The sequence below is a fragment of the Sphaeramia orbicularis genome, chromosome 20 (assembly GCF_902148855.1).
Source record: "Sphaeramia orbicularis chromosome 20, fSphaOr1.1, whole genome shotgun sequence".
NCBI lineage: Eukaryota > Metazoa > Chordata > Actinopteri > Kurtiformes > Apogonidae > Sphaeramia > Sphaeramia orbicularis.
This window is the reverse complement of record NC_043976.1, coordinates 45839625-45857124: the sequence shown is the minus strand read 5'-3', so window position 1 is coordinate 45857124 and position 17500 is coordinate 45839625. Positions and strand designations below refer to the sequence as shown.

At 40.0% G+C, this 17500-nt stretch overlaps 1 long non-coding RNA gene across 1 annotated transcript; it reads right to left on the bottom strand.

Annotated features, from left to right (window-relative positions):
- Window positions 1–1110: 1110 nt before the first annotated feature.
- Window positions 1111–16027, bottom strand: LOC115411597 (uncharacterized). The gene is made up of 4 exons (XR_003934242.1): window positions 15883–16027; window positions 7336–7340; window positions 4272–4275; window positions 1111–1122 (listed from the first exon to the last, which is right to left on the bottom strand). It is a non-coding gene; the product is annotated as an uncharacterized LOC115411597 (long non-coding RNA).
- Between the last annotated feature and the right edge of the window lie 1473 nt (window positions 16028–17500).

Genomic DNA, 17500 nt, shown 5'->3' with positions numbered 1-17500 from the left:
TTTGCTCCGTCACTTGTGTTCACTTGTGGTTTCCAGTCGTCTTCTGGTCCCCACTCTACCTGGAAACATGGAGACTAAAGTTGGGAGAAAGCAGCAGAGTCCTGTCTGGGATTTATTTGAATACGACGACAGAGAAGAAGAGAAAAGACACGACTGAACTACAACTAAACTAAAACTAAGCATTTAGAAAAAAATAAAACTAATAAAAACTAGCAAACCTACTCTAAAAACAAATTAAAACGAACTGAATTAGAGAAAAAAAAAGTCAAAACTGAATAAAACTAAACTAGAATGAAAAATCCCAAACTATTAGAACCTTGGTGCAAAAAACAAGACAGTGCAAAAAAAAACAAAAAAAACAAAACAAAACAATATAAAATGATAGTAGTATAAAGACCTATAGAGTATAATATAGTCTGTATAGTTGTGTTGTAAATATGCATATATGTTTATTTACAACAGTAAAACTGTAAAATGTCAGACAGTACAGATGAGAACAGCTTGAGCATCTAAAAAAATACAGTTAGAACTTGTTTTTTTCTCCAGTTCACCATCATCTTTCCATGTGACTGCAGTTTGAAGTGATCCCTCCATGTCCAAACGCTTATTGACATAACCTGCTCCAGAAAAAACTACGGTGCAAAGCACAATCTGCACCACTTGACCTGCGTTGCCTCGGCTGTGCTGCCTTTCATTGGTTTGGCGGAGCTGCCCTGGCCTGTGCTCCCTTTAGATGGAAGGGGGATGTTTGGCCAACTTGACCTGCTGTCTCAGAAGCTGTGGCTACTCAGAAGCGCCCAAATATTGAAACAGCAGGATGTAATCCTAGATTTGGAATGGGATACATTTAGTTAAATGTTTGCCCAGCTACAAATCGTGTAGGGCGTTGCCAAGTGGCGCCGAGACAAATGATACCGCGGGCCTGGAACAACGAGAAAGAGAGTGTTGTGGGGCATTTGGATGAGAGGGGCCGGGTAGACGGAGTGAGAGGAACGAGGCGGCGGCTGTTGAAAAGAGTCATTCATGGGAGAAGGGATGAGCGCGCAGGCCAGGCAGAGTCATGGAGAGATGGGCTGAGCTGCTTTCAGGGCCAGACGTTTTCTGGCTCAGCCCATATGTGCTCTCGTGGGGCTCCAAAAGCCTTCAGGCTGCCTCCCAAAAAGCCCTCAAACTCATCCCTGAGCGCCTCCTGCCGTGACAAGGACAATGTGGTTGGGCCACCTGCACCACACATATGCAGGGCTGATGCCAAAGCACCTCCAAAGCCACGCATTTGACTGAGACCGAACGAAATGGAGAAAAACAGGGGATCTGCACCAAATGTCCAATCTTTTATTAACCAGTTTAATATTAAATTAAAGGTCTAATATGTAACATTTAAACTTTAAAGTGGGAAATGTGCGATTCACTTCTGTGTAATAGTGTCAGAGGGTATGTGTACTAACAACGATGGGGTATTTATAATATTATTATGTTCAAACCTGAATCAGGTCACACCAAGGTTCGAATAGTTTTGGATTTTTCATTCAAGTTTAGTTTTATTTAGTTTGGACTTTTTTTTTCTCTAATTCAGTTAGTTTGAATTCATTTTTAGAGCAGGTTTGCTAGTTTTTATGAGTTTTAATTTTTTCTAAATGCTTAGTTTTAGTTTAATTTTAGTTCAGTGGTCTCTTTTCTCTTCTTCTCTGTGCTCCTATTCAAATCAATCCCAGACAGGACTCTGCTGCTTTAGTCTCCATGTTTCCAGGTAGATTGGGGACCAGAAGACGACTGGAAACCACAAATGAACACAAGTGACGGAGCAAAAGTGTCGTATGGAGACAGCACAGAAAACTGCTAGAGCAAAATAAATTGATTTTATATCAATCCGACATTGATAAAGATGAAAACAAAGGGAATTTTATCCATAATTTTTATCCGTTTTAGTTAGTTTTGTAAACACACAATACAGTTTCAGTTAGTTATGTTTTTTTTTCTTTTAATTATAGTTTTTATTTATTTCAGTTAACAAAAATGTTTTTACAATCCTAGTTTTCATCATTTCGTTAGTTTTTGTTAACGATAATAACCTCGGTTCATACTTGGTGTCTGCCTTAGTCCTCCTGCTTTGGTCTGTTTGTGTGAACGATGTGTTGTTGCTTGTTGTTTTGTTTTTAACCTGCCGATGGGACTTCAGATGGAAATTAGCCACAGAGTTATTATTCACTCATGAATAATAACTTTAATAAACTCATGAATAATAACTTTAATAAACTTTTATTTATCAGAGCTCATTATGACCTCAGCTGACAAACTGAACCAAACACCAGCAGGTTCAACAAAACAACTCCAATAAAACCCACCGATAACATTTGTACTAACGTTACCTTATTGTAAAAACTCCATAATTTGTGCTTATAGTGGTTAAATCTGAACAGCTGGACAAGTCAGCTAGCTAACTATAGGACTACAGCTGACAATCGAACGTAACCAGTGTTTAAGATATACATTTGTACAAACCCTAACCCTAACCACAGACAACTGAATTTACAACATGAACGTCACTAATACAGGAAATACACTGGATCATTTGAAAGATGACCATATCTTATTAACTTAGCCCTGGAGTTGATAGATCAGCTGCAATAGAAATGAATGTGTTCCGACGGTGTTACACTCAGTGTTTGGAACTTTTGGCCCCTCCATGACCCAGAAGAAGGTGCATATTTCTTTGACAACAGAAGTCTATGGAAGTGTCACTACTCTGATATAGACAGGGAGAGAAAAAAAAAACCAAGACACATGCCCACAAAAGGGAGGGGAACGCAAGAAAAAACACTAGGATCCTGACAAGTCCACAGGAATCAGTATTAATATGAGCCCTGGTTCCCCACAGGTCAGCGCACTAGTGTATCTGTGTAACCGGTGGTGTCGGACTCTGCATTGTGTTTTTTGAAGGAGGAGACCTGCATGAACAACTTTGGAGGCAGTCTCCGTTTATTGTTTTTCAGCTCCAGACAAAAGTGACATAAAACACAAAAACCTCTGATCAGCGACCCCCATAAAACATGGCCCTGCACAAACCAAATGATACAGAAATGTGTTTCAGCACATCATGAGCACACCTCATACAGTTTGAACCAGCCAGTTCATTTGAAAATTAAATTAGCAGAGGCTAAACCAAAAATGTTCTCCGACTGCACAGCTGCTTACCTCTGCCATAGAGATCTGGAACAAAAGGGAAGAGGTAAAGGCGCCAAAACTCTAGTTCTAGTGGGCAGTGTCACACTGTAATAGGACGTCTCATTTTTGGGACTTCTTTTCCGATCCAGCTCTTAATTTGACCAGTTCATCTCTTATATATCAGTAACTCCCCAAAAAATTTCAGCCCAATCCATAAAGTTTTAGACCCCCCCCCACCACCGCCATCTTTAGGGTGCCCTGAGCCACAGCCACCCACCCTTCTCTGGAAAAAGAAATCTGGTACCTGCTGAACTGCAGAAAAGGGAGGGTACCAGATGGGTAATCTAGGATCAGATGTTCTCCAGTGGAAGCAGCCCTGAGTGCAGATCTGTCAAATCAGACTAGGACAGAAAGAAATCAGCAAAAACCTGGGATTGGACCCATTTTCCAGTGTCAAATGACCTTGACCTGGTCTAAAATCATGTGACCTTTGACCTGTACATGATTTGAGACCTTCATAAACAACAGTAGCATCCCCCAAAACCTCTAATATGACATTTGCATGAGCAGATATGGCAGAACTAACCCACAAATGCAGGTATTTTCCACTGAAAAATGGGTTTTCTGTACTGGGCTGACGGGCACACTAAAGATGGAGGTGGGGGGGGGGGTCTAAAACTGTACGGATTGGGACGAAATTGTTTTTTGGGAGTTACTGATATATAAGAGATTAACTGGTCAAATTAAGAGTTTGATCGGAAAAGAAGACCCAAAACTGGGACGCCCTACACTGTAAATGACTGGTTGGAGAACAGACTCAAATTAAAAGTTCCACATACTGACTCGGAGGAACATAATGTCAGGTATGAACCAAAAGAAATGAAAATAAAATGAATGGATTTTGTGTAATTATAACAAACAATACACAATATGATCTACATACCCACATTGCTGTGAAATAATTGACCCTGTTACATCTACAATCATGTAATCCATCTGTGTACATATATATATATATATATATATGTGTGTGTGTGTGTGTGTGTGTGTGTGTGTGTGTGTGTGTGTGTGTGTGTGTGTGCTCCTGCCCATTCCCATCCACCACCCACGGTCCTTCCCTCTGGTCAAAGACCAAACCAGGATGCCTTGCCCTGTGAATGCTAAAGCGGGCTGAGATGTGCTGCCGCTGTGCATTAATCAGATCTGACTTGCATATCTGAGCCACTTAATTGCATGGAGGGAAATGTCAGAAAGCAAATGAGTCTAACATGTCAATGTGTTAATTCTGCTATCGATTTCATTGAAACACCGTTCGATCTCTGAGCTCATTAAAGCCGATCTGTCAGACCACACACTCACACACACTGAGCTGCAGAAGGATTCGCTCTGTATTTGGACAAAGTGTTCAGCACATTTTCAGAGTTACCTGTTGTGACCCCGTAAGAGCCGCCACGCACTAGAAACTACAGAATGGTACAGATTTATTCAGGTCAAGTAACACTTATGCATGTGGGTCAGATCCACAAGCACCGGGTCTGATACAAGTCTGTTTTTAGTCATTCTTCAGAGTCTGTCAGTAATAAACAATAGTCACATTTCCATTGGACGGATGCACAAAACTTTACTGATATTCACTAAATGTCAGAAAAACAGAAGTGTGTACTGTTGGTTTGTCCATTCAGTTGCTGCTGTGCTGCTGAGTTTCTGTCTTGTGGCAGACGTCAGTCCTCAGTCCTTCCATAAACAGGAACAGAACTCTGTGTTGTTTTCAGTCTAAAACGCTGCTTCCTCCTCTATGTCCTACTCCATTCTAAACTGATGTGGTTTCCTGGTGTGTCCACACACACACACACACACACACACGCACACAACTCTTCTTCTTCCATCCATCAGCATCTATTTCTTTTTTAGTCATGTGACTCTAGTCGCACAAAAAGATCTTTCCATTGCAGTTTTGTGCGAAATAAGGGCAAAAAATTTCCTTGAAAGACGAGAGTTTTGGTGAAATTGTCATTTTTCCATTTGGCAAATTTTTATGCGCAAGTTATATTTGTGCAGTTTGAGGATAAGCGACGACAGTAATCTTCAGAATTTTATGTATATTTTGGGTTTTTCAACGCTGTTATAAAATCATTATGTGAAATGTCTTCAGTTTGGGGATATGTTCTGTTGGACTGAGTTCGTTTTAAAGTCCATTCATGAAAAGGGCTGTGTATCAGGTGATACGATACAAATCACAATACTAGGATCATGATATGATATGTCATGATACTGTTAAAAAGGCAATTTTTTGTTTGTTTCTTTTTTGAAAATGATTATTTCCTGGAAGAATTTAATTACACCATAAACCTGCACAAATACTAACCACATTTTTATTTGATTCCAACAGGATCTAATGTTCTATCACCAAATGTTCCTGTGTTCAAACTGAAATTCTGTTTTCCAGACATTCCAGTTTCAGATCCTGTTCAAGTGTTCAGATTCTATTAGTTCACAGCTAACATCAGAACAGGATTTGAGTTCAATCCCAACAAAGGAACCAACATTATTGAATAAAACAGTGTTAAATAAGAATAAATAAAATATATTTAAAAAAAAAAAAAAAAAAAAAAACCAAACAAACAAACAAAAAAGAACCTCCACAATATCTGCATTTGAATAAATACCTAAAAATAGCGATACAGTACTTTTTAGCCCTCCGGTATCCGGGTGTGCTTTTTAGGCACACTTTGCACTTCATGTTAAAAAACGTCATATTATTTTTCACAATTTAAATAAGGTTAGAATTCAAAAGTTGTTCATTTTTGCATGATCTTTAAAATTCTGTCCACCAACTCAAATGTGCACATTGTAAACAACAGAAAATGACCAGACTAGCATCTGTCTGCCAAGTGTGCATAAAACGCACTGTTTCTAACATTTGATCTGTATGATTAGGACTGAGCTGGATTTACAAAAATAAAATCAAATTAGAGCAGAAAAATAAATCAATATGTAATATTTAATAGTTTGATTTATAGGTGTGCATTTTACGCACACTTGGTGACAGATGCTAGCATTTTTGAACATTTGACCTAGCGCCAAAAATAATAATAATGAAAATTAACCAATGCTTCTGTTAATCACTGACATATGCCAGGATGAAAAAATCAAATCATATGTGATCCACTTCTTATGTAGTATATTGAAAAAAAATTTTTTTGTGTGTTTTTTGCATCCAAAAAAATGGTTTGTTTCCATTACAAACACGGCATTTAAAGGGTTAAAAAATGTGACAATTATTGAGTATTTGGTATTTTTATTTACGGCTAAAGTTGATGAAATAGAAAAAAGTGTAAAAGAATTAAAAACAAACTGTATGAAATTTTTTTTGACATTATTCCACAAGTGTGCCACAAAGGCACACTTGGTGTTTAGTAAGGGCTTTGGTGGACGGCATACCGGAGGGATAATATCGATACAGTATTGTGAAATGTAGTATCGCAATATACTGCAGAGCTGATATTTTCTGACAGCCCTGTTCATGAAGGCATCTGCATCTGGGTTCTCCATTCCTGAAAAGGCTAAATTACAGATATCACACAGCGGGAAATCTTTATTCCAGAGGTTCAATAATCCATGTAAATTGTGTGTGCGGCAGACGGTGACAGATCTGTATTTGTTTGCTGGTATTAGAGGCAGGCCTTTACTGCTAATTCCCTTTGACGAGTAGAATGAAGACATCAGACACATTCAGCTTTTAATCCAATCGTTTTTTTTCTTTCCTTTTTTTTGAGGTAACACATTAAATAAAATCATTAATCACAAATTAACTGCGTGAATTTTAACTATTTTTCTTACACATGAGCTCAAACCCTGCATTAATGAATTCTTTTCCCCCTTCCGAATCCTCACAGGGTTCAAGCTGTTGAGGAAAAAGCTCTTCATGTACACTTACAGTCAAGTGTACGAGTGAGTCCAAGAGCGGCTCTCAGCTGATTAAGACACATATCTGCAGTGAAATCAAAGCCCGGAATCACTCACGTCTGATGTGTTCATTCCATTTAAAAATCGATCAGGACAAGGAGATGGGAGACAAAAAAAAAAAAAAAACGCTTTGAATGAAATGTCCAGAGCAGCTTCAGCCTGAGGGGGTTTTCTGCTTCTACAGCAGCTCTGGAACAATTAAGACACCAGACCTGCAGCACACACATCAAATACACTGTAAAAAAAAAAACAAAACCTGTAATTTAACAGAATTTTTACTGTTTAATTTACAGATTTTTCCTGTATTTTTAAGATACAGGAAAATATCAATGAAATGACAAAAACAGACTGTGATTTTACATGTCAAATGGAAAATAACATGAAAAAACTGTAACTGTGAATAACCATAAAATTTCCTCTTTTTAAAAGAAGTGTTGTCTTTTTTCACAGAAAAATACAGTTAAAATACATTTACAAATGTATCAGAATTTCACAAATATTTATTTTCTATTTATGAGATTAAACTGTTAATTTAAAGTTTAATACTGTAAAAAAAAATAAAATAAAAAAAATAATAATAATAAAATGAGATAAAATTACTGACAATTAACCGTAAAAGAAGTATTTGTTCTGTCAGTTGAACCAGACTGGTTTGTTAATTGACAAATATCTTGTGTAATTACAGGAGGTTTCAAAACAAAAATGTTGAATAAATGTATTTTTGTGAATGTATAACATGTATAAGCACTGATAAACTGTCCAAATACAGTTTTTATCAGTGGATTGGACAACTGAGTCTCATTGAAAATTACATATATATATATATATATACATATATATTTATAGGGAATTGGATTGTTTTAATACATGTAAATATTCTTTATTAAACATTAAAAACAGGACCAAAGGCCCTGTAGCTTACTGGGACTTCCTATCTCTTATAATGGGGAAATTTTTCAAAGTGGCACCAAATCCAGAATCAGAGCCGGAGCCAAATAATTTCACTAACTTTTGTTGACATCATCATAAAGAAGCTGTATACCAAGTTTGAAGTCAATCGGAATTGTACTTTCGGAGATGAAGACAATTGAACTTTTTGTAACAGACGACAGACGCCGCATGACGACAGTAGCTAACAGCCTGTGGGCCGATGATAAAAAGTTTTTAAAAATATGCAAAATCTCATGTAAAGTTAGGGCAAAAAACTGCATTTTAATTATGGAAAATTATCGTGTTTTTATGAGATGGTTATTTTCCATTGTTTAACAGTATTTTTTTGGCACCCCTGCTGCCGGAATAATACCGTTTTTTCACAGTTTTTTTTTTTAGTTTTTTTTTTACAGTGTACACTGTTCTACAAAGTCTAAGAAAATATCTGCTTCAGACATTAAATGTGTTAAATCTGACATACTTTAATAAGATGAACCAGAAAACTAATGACTAATGACCAAAGTGTTGGTTTGCTGGTGTTTTTAGTTTACCGGCCGACAGCCGTAAGCTACTGTCGTCATGCAGCGTCCAGCGGCGGCGTCTGTTGTCCGTTACAAAAATTTCAATTGTCTTCTTCTCCGAAACTACAATTCCGATTGACTTCAAACTTGGTATACAGCTTCTTTACGATGGTGTCAACAAAAGTTAGTGAAATTATTTGGATCTGGATCTGATTCTGGATTTGGTGCCACTTTGAAAAACGTCCCCATTATCAGAGATAGGAAGTGGATGGATGCAATAACTCAGTAAATGTAAATGATCTCCAGTGTAAATGTCTCCAGTCCAGCCCTGATGGGGAGATGAGCCAAACATAATGTCCACATGCTGATCAGGATCTTCTTCTGGATCTGGAACTGATGGAAAATTTCACATGGGCTCTTATGGGGAAAACATTTCAATCGTCTTCTTCTCTGAAACTCCAGTTCTGATTGACTTTAATCCATTTTCTCATTTTTCCCACATTTGCTAATATTCCCTCCACTCTTTCGCCACAGCATGAACATGTTGCATTCATACCATCCAGTGTTGTGACTTCGTGTATCGGCCATAAACAATAGCAATTTAAAGGGTTCGGCCTGTCAATCATCACACTATACTTCCAATTAAAGTTACTACATGTTTATATAATCCAAAAAAAGGTGGATAACTGTTTTTTTCCATCAAGTGTATTTAATTTTTTAATACCTCTGGACATTAAATTTAATGCCTTTTAATGCCATTTAAGGCCTTAATTTTCACAAAATGTATTTAATGACTTTTAATGCTTTTTTTGACCCATGGAAACCCTGCACTTGTTTCGAGTCCTTTTTTATGCTGTTTTTTGACACCCCTTTTTGCAGTGTGGTGACATGCACTAATGAGGTAATTGGTTGATCTAAATCCCCTGTAGGTGTGAATGTGACACTGAATGGGTGTTTGTCAGCCCTGTGTGTTCTATATCAACCCTGAACTGCTGAAACCTCCAGGAGTTACATTCATTATCTTTAAAATCTGTCATCCTCTACTTTTCTTTTTACTCGTTGTTGCTTTCATCTTTCATATCTTACACCAGGTGTGTTTTGTGTTCCTTTTGTCTTATGTATTTTGAATCATTTTTGCCTTTTGATATCATTTATTATTCTGTTCCATCTTTCATGCAGAATATGCCTCGTTGAATCTTTAATTGCACTGTAAAAAAAAAAAAAAAAAAAAAAAAAGCTAGTATTCTGGCAGCTGGGGCACCAAAAAAAATACTGTTAACCTCCTCAGACCCACTGTCCACAACTGTGGACAAGAGCTTCACAACTTTATACAAAAAAAAAAAGAAAAAAAAAAAAAAAGAAAACTGTCTACCACAAAGGACATTCCATCAAAATTTTAAAAACTGCATCTGAAAAAACTGTTGCATCATGATGTTTCCAATAACAGGCACTTACTTAACAAAAAACAAAAAAAGCTGGTACTTTGCTGACATTTCCTGGGTCTGAGGAGGTTAAATAACGGAAAATAACCATCTCATAAAAATATGGTGCATTCACAAAAATACATTTATTCAACATTTTTGTTGTGAAACCTCCTGTAATTACACAAGATATTTGTCAATTAACAAACAAGTCTGGTTCAACTTACCGAATGAATACTTCTCTTATGGTTGTCAGTAATTTTATCTCACTTTATTATTATTTTTTTACAGTATTAAACTTTTAAAAATTAACAGTTTAATCTCATAAATAGAAAATAAATCTTTGTGAAAATACAATACATTTACAAATGTATTTTAACTGAATTTTTCTGTGAAAAAAAATATTTTAAAAAATTGAAATTTTTTGGTTCTTCACAGTTACATTTTTTTCATGTTATTTTCCATTTGACATGTAAAATCACAGTCTGTTTTTGTCATTTCATTGATATTTTCCTGTATCTGAAAAATACAGGAAAAATCTGTAAATTAAACAGTACAAATTCTGCACCTGTCTCCGGCAGGGCTGCCCTTTGTCACCGGTTCTGTTCATAATTTTTATGGACAGAACTTCTCAGTGCAGCCAGGGGCCGGAGGGGGTCCAGTTTGGGGACCACAGGATTTCATCTCTGCTTTTTGCAGATGACGTTGTCCTGTTGGCCTCATCGAACCTGGACCTTCAGCGTGCCCTGGGGTGGTTTGGAGCCCAGTGTGAAGCGAGTGGGATGAGGATCAGCACCCCCAAATCCGAGGCCACGGTTCTGGACCGGAAAAAGGTGGTCTGCCCTCTCCGGGTCAGTGGAGAGTCTTTGCCCCAAGTGGAGGAGTTCAAGTATCTGGGTCTGCTTCACAGTGAGGGAAGGATGGAGCGTCAGATTGACAGACGGATCAGTGCAGCTTCTGCAGTGATGCAGTCACTGTATCTAGGGATGGGAATCATTAAGAATTTAATGATTCCGATTCCATAATCAATTTTGCTTATTGATCCGATTCCTTATCGATTCTCATTGGGTGAGGGAATAAAAGAGTACATACAGGTGTGTTTGCATGAACTGTCTTTTATATTTCCATCTGCACAGAAAATAGAACATATACAGTATGAAGAAATAGTAATAACAGAGGATGCATGGGGTGGGGGGGTGGGGGGGCATGCAGTGAAAGTGAAACCAAAGACTCTTTGCTAATTCATCTATTGCTGCATTTCTACTACGTGGAACCGGTTCGACTCGGCTCGGCTTGTCTCCCATTGTTGTGCACCTGATTTCCTTTCCCCTACCTTTGGAAACTTGTATTTGGGTACGATGTTTGTTGCCCACACCGGAACCAGAACTGGGCCCAACATTCACTCTGCCGCCACATTCACAAGCGCTGCTAAGTAGCGAATCAAATACGTGGCATTCCTGTAAATGATTCACATGCTGTGGACAAATGTTTGAGCAGACTAGAGGGATTCCACCTTTAGAAGAAGTGGAAGCTTTGCAAGTGTTCCAAGTAAGTGGACCTGGTGTGGTCTGTTTGGACCTGGTGTGGTCTGTTTAGACGTGGTGTGGTCTGTTTAGACCTGGTGTGGTCTGTTTGGACCTGGTGTGGTCTGTTTGGACCTGGTGTGGTCTGTTTAGACGTGGTGTGGTCTGTTTGGACCTGGTGTGGTCTGTTTAGACCTGGTGTGGTCTGTTTAGACCTGGTGTGGTCTGTTTGGACCTGGTGTGGTCTGTTTAGACCTGGTGTGGTCTGTTTAGACCTGGTGTGGTCTGTTTAGACCTGGTGTGGTCTGTTTGGACCTGGTGTGGTCTGTTTAGACCTGGTGTGGTCTGTTTGGACCTGGTGTGGTCTGTTTGGACCTGGTGTGGTCTGTTTAGACCTGGTGTGGTCTGTTTAGACCTGGTGTGGTCTGTTTGGACCTGGTGTGGTCTGTTTGGACCGTTTCTGCCTCAACACCATGTTGGCTTCGTTCTGACCAAAACAATGAAGCGTACGCGTGACGTCATCACGCATGCGCAACTAAGGTGGAATTGATAAGTAGAATCGTTAAGCAGGCAGGCAAACGATTCCAAGGAATTGAGCTACTGGGAACCGGTTCTCAAAAAGAACTGGTTCTCGATTCCCATCCCTAGCTGTATCAGTTGGTTGTGGTGAAGAAGGAGCTGAGCCAAAAGGCAAAGCTCTCGATTTACCGGTCAATCTACGTTCAGACCCTCACCTATGGTCATGAGCTTTGGGTCAGGACCGAAAGGACAAGATCCCGGATACAAGCGGTCGAAATGAGTTTCCTCCATAGGGTGGCTGGGTGCACCCTTAGGGATAGGGGGAGGAGCTCAGTCACCAGGGAGGAGCTCAGAGTAGAGCCGCTCCTCCTCCACATCCAGAGGAACCAGCTGAGGTGGATCACACATCTGTTTCAGATCCTCCTGGACTCCTCCCTGGGGAGGTGTTCTGGGCATGTCCCACCAGGAGGAGACCTCGGGGAAGACCTAGGACACGTTGGAGAGACTATGTCTGTGGGCTGGACAGGGAACGCCTTGGGGTCCCCCGGAAGAACTGGAGGAGGAGTCTGAGGAGGGGGAAGTCTGGGCGTCCCTGCTTAAGGCTGGGTTATGCTTACCGCGTCAGCCAGCTCCGTGTGGCTTCACACGGTCAATTGACCTCATTTTCACAGCCACGCCCCTTCGCACGGCTCATCTCAAGTGGAAACTTTCCGCTTCGCGCACTTCAGAAAATTTATAAGAGACGCGTGGACAACATGGCTGACATTCAGGAGCTCCTGGTGGTAGAAGTACAGGCACTGGGATGAGTGGTCACACCGGGACCACCAGGACCACCGCCACAGCCGAGTGGGAACGATTCAGAGGGAAACTGCAGCGACAGAGGAGGAAAGAGGAGGAATGGGCAAACAAAAACCTGGAAAAGCATTCGGGACAGACATGTGAAGGCGAAAAACACCGCCAAAGGAAGAAGTGCTGACCCAGGGGGGAGGGGCCAAACGTCCCACAGATTCTGAGAGAGTTCAGCTGGATCTGGAATTTATTAAACACAGGAAAACACACACACACACACATTTCCCTCCAGAGGAGGTCAGTTTATTGATAATTTTCTTCTTCTCTAGTATTTACTGTGATAGACGTGTTTGTGGCACACTGCCCCCTGCAGTTTGGGAATAGATGCCGCATGGAGCCGCCCGGAGTATAAAAGCACCACGCGTACTCTCGTGCCGACTTCCCGCGTCTATTTTCTGCACGTCACGTTTGTGCGGCGAGCATAAACCAGCCTTTAGACTGCTGCCCCCGAGACCCGGCCCCGGATAAAGTGGAAGAGAATGGATGGATGGAATTCTGTTAAATTACAGATTTTTTTTACAGTGTGCATTTTCTCACCAGTACATTTTTTTCCATAATTTTGGTGTAACATTGCTTGATATTTATATGGCTGTTGTAACCTTTAGAGTAAACTCCAAACATGCACGTGCTCTCTTCCAACATGAATCTGCCGACATGTTGCATCGGTGTCGGATTAAGATAAAGGGCTCCATGTGTGACAGAGGCTAAAGACTGAGGTGAGATGGAGCTGGGGGATCCAGCTCCTGCTGCACTTCAAACACACTTCACACTCTACCTGTTCACCTGTGAGAGAGAGAGAGAGAGGGAGAGAGAGAGGGAGGGAGAGAGAGGGAGAGAGAGAGAGGGAGGGAGAGAGAGGGAGCGAGAGAGAGAGAGAGAGAGAGAGGGAGGGAGAGAGAGGGAGAGAGAGAGAGGGAGGGAGAGAGAGGGAGAGAGAGAGAGAGAGAGGGAGGCAGAGAGAGAGAGAGAGAGAGAGAAAGAGAAGGAAGGAAGAGGGAGGGAGGGGGAGAGCAGAAATGGAGAAAAGGACCAGTTGTCATAGCAACTCTGTTTTTCAAGGAGATTCAACCATTCATTTCCACACTGAAGACTGTAAGGAACACTTAACTCTGTTCTTTGCTCAAGGATACTACTTTAAAAGTCTCTCTCTCTCTCTCTCTCTCTCTCTCTCTCCCGTCCTGTCTCTGTAGCTCGCTCGCCCTCACTGAAGTGTCAATCAGAAGTGAAACATTCCGGCTTCAGGCTGCCACTCCTCCACTCCGCCGGCTCTTTTGTTCTCTTTCTGCTTCCCTCTTCTTCCCTCGTTCCCCTCCTCCTCAAACGCCTGACAGAACAGAACAGGACTGAAACCTGCTGCACCGAAGAGGATCAACTGATGGATTATCTCTGGGAATCCATCACATGTCACATTTCTAAACATTAATAGCTTTTTTTTTTTTGGCATTAATCAGGAATATCAGGCATGTGCATGTGTTCTACCCTGAGTGCCACAAAAATTAAATTAAAACACAAATTAAAATATTTTCATCTTAGACCTAGGGCTGTTAGAAAATATCAGTTCTGCAAAATATCATGATATTTCATTTCACAATACTGTATCGACATTAAAACATACTGAATCGACATTTTTAGGTATTTATTCAAATGCAGATATGGCTGAGGCTCATTTTTGGGTTTTCTTTATTGTTTTTATCTTATTTATTATTATTTAACACTGTTTTATTAAATAATGGTTATTTGAATCATCCTAAAAGCACTTTTTACTGTCTAAGAGGCAGATGGCACACTGTAAAAAAAACACAAAAACGGTAATATTCCGGCAGCAGGGGTGCTGAAAAAATACTGTTAACGGAAAATAACCATCTCGTAAAAATACGGAAATTTTCCATAATTAAAATACAGTTTTTTGCTCTAACTTTACATGAGATGTTTCATATTTTTTGACTTTTTAATGTTTAATAAAGAATATTTTCATGTATTAAAACAATCCAATTCCCTATAAATATATATATAAATAATTTTCAGTGAGACTCAGTTGTCCAATCCGCTGATAAAAACTGTATTTGGACAGTTTATCAGTGCTTATACATGTTATACATTCACAAAAATACATTTATTCAACATTTTTGTTGTGAAACCTCCTGTAATTACACAAGATATTTGTCAGTTAACAAACAAGTCTGGTTCAACTGACAGAACTAATACTTCTGTTACAGTTAACAGTCAGTAATTTTATCTCGTTTTATTATTTTTTTACAGTATTAAACTTTAAATTAACCTTTTAATCTCATAAATAGAAAAGAAATATTTGTGAAATTACGATACATTTGCAAATGTATTTTAACTGTATTTTTCTGTGAAAAAAGAAAAAATTTCTTTTAAAAAATTGAAATTTGATGGTTATTCACAGTTACAGTTTTTTCATGTTATTTTACATTTAACATGTAAAATCAGTCTGTTTTTGTCATTTCATTGATATTTTCCTGTATCTTAAAAATACAGGAAAAATCTGTAAAATGAACAGTAAAATTCTGTTAAATTACAGATTTTTTTACAGTGTACCTGCTGCAAAGGTTCTCCACCAAATGGAGCATTTCAAGGGGAAAAAAAACACCAACAGTTTTAGTGTGATGGGATGTGAAGTGTGGTTATTTGTACAAGTGTAAAAATCTACAACGCAGGTTTAGAATGAGAAATGGTCCAAATGTGTCCACGCCTTGAAGAAAGTCTAATGGCTTCGAAGTTCTCCTGAAATATGGTGGTGCCCACAGATCAATCACTGCTGCTTAAGAAAAATGAATGCAAATAGAAAAACCAGAAGGAGAAATTCATCAGTTTGATTGCACATGTACAGAATTTTAAAAAGTCTGAAAAGGAATGAGGGAATCCAGCCGTGAGGAAAGAAAAATAAAATGAAAAGTAGAAATTTCAAATAACAGAAATAAAGCAACACACTGTGAATAAAAAACAGCAGCAGAGACAGGAATGAACCCACAACTGTATGTCCCATCAGACCCCCATGTGTGCCAGTCCAGACCCCTGTCCCATCAGACCCCCATGTGTGCCGGTCCAGACCCCTGTCCCATCAGACCCCCATGTGTGCCGGTCCAGACCCCTGTCCCATCAGACCCCCATGTGTGCTGGTCCAGACCCCTGTCCCATCAGACCCCCATGTGTGCCGGTCCAGACCCCTGTCCCATCAGACCCCCATGTGTGCTGGTCCAGAACCCCCTTCAGAGGTAGACCTTATAGACCCCTGGAGACCACATTGGACCTTACAGACCCTGGAGACCACATTGGACCTCAGATTGGGGACTCACGGTCCTCACTGTAACTGTTTGTCTAGGAATGTGTGTGGAAATGACCAAAAATAGTCACTTGCCCGATAAAGGGTTAAGAATAGTTGAAATTCTTCTAATTCTGCTTTTGTTTTTGCTCAGGTTTGGAAATAACCCAGAGCGTGACCCACTGGAATGAAGAGTTCTTATTGAAAGCCCTGAACCTGCAGGTCCACTTCTTCTTTTCCAGTCAGCGGTGTTGTGACGAGTGAATGAACAAACGAGAGACGCACGCATTAGCGCTTCCTGTCCAAGAATTTAATCGCTTCAGTAATTCAGTTATTCCAACAACAGCAGCTCGTCTGAGGAGCAACTGGAGCTGCTGATTGAGTTATGTATGCTCCGATACGCACATACACACAGCAACACACACAGCGGTGCACCCACAAACACCTGTCCAGGTCATAACACCTGTTTATGTGTGTGTGTGTGTGTGTGTGTGTGTGTGTGTGTGTACAGGCTGACAGGATGCCTGAGCAACATGGACCATGTAGTCATTGTTTTCACACCATGTCGGCTGTCCTTCACATCACAAAGAGCCACTCTGCCAACTCTGAACACTACAACGACAGCAACACACACACACACACACACACACAATTTCAGTGCAAAAAAAAAAAAAAAATCAGATAGGGGAGGAGTTATCAGCTCATTTAGGGGAGGAGTTCTCAGTGACAGTCTGACTGGATCAGGAGGAGCGACTGAAAAAAGTGCAGCTGTGGATTAACTGGAGGAGCATCTGCTTCTGTAAATGCACATATGTACTTATGGGGTGGAAAAGATGGGCCCTGGTGGACCCTGGTGGACCCTGGTGGACCCTGGTGGACCTTGATGGGCCCTGGTGGACCCCAGCCTCACCCCGGTCCTGGTCTTCAGTCCCTGTCTGCTGTTCTACTCTATGAAACTGACCTGTGAAACACACTCAAAAATCAGTTTCCTGTTACATATTTGAAGGTTTTTCAAAAAAGTAACACAATAATTACTTTCCCTGGTAACTAATTACATTTACGAAGGAGTTATTCTGTTACTAATTCAGTTACTTTTTTGGGAAAGTAACTACAAACTATAACTAATTATTTTTTACAATATCATGTGATATTGAAGTTTGTATTCCTGTGTTTTCTGTGTCCGTCTCTTTTTAGAAACATTTGGTCCCGTCTGTAAAACACTGTTGAACTTCAGACAGCCTTCTCCTTAAATACTCCGACACCCTTCATGCAGCTCCTCCTCCTTCAATTACCTGAGCACATAAAGGCAGCGTCTGTGTTGAA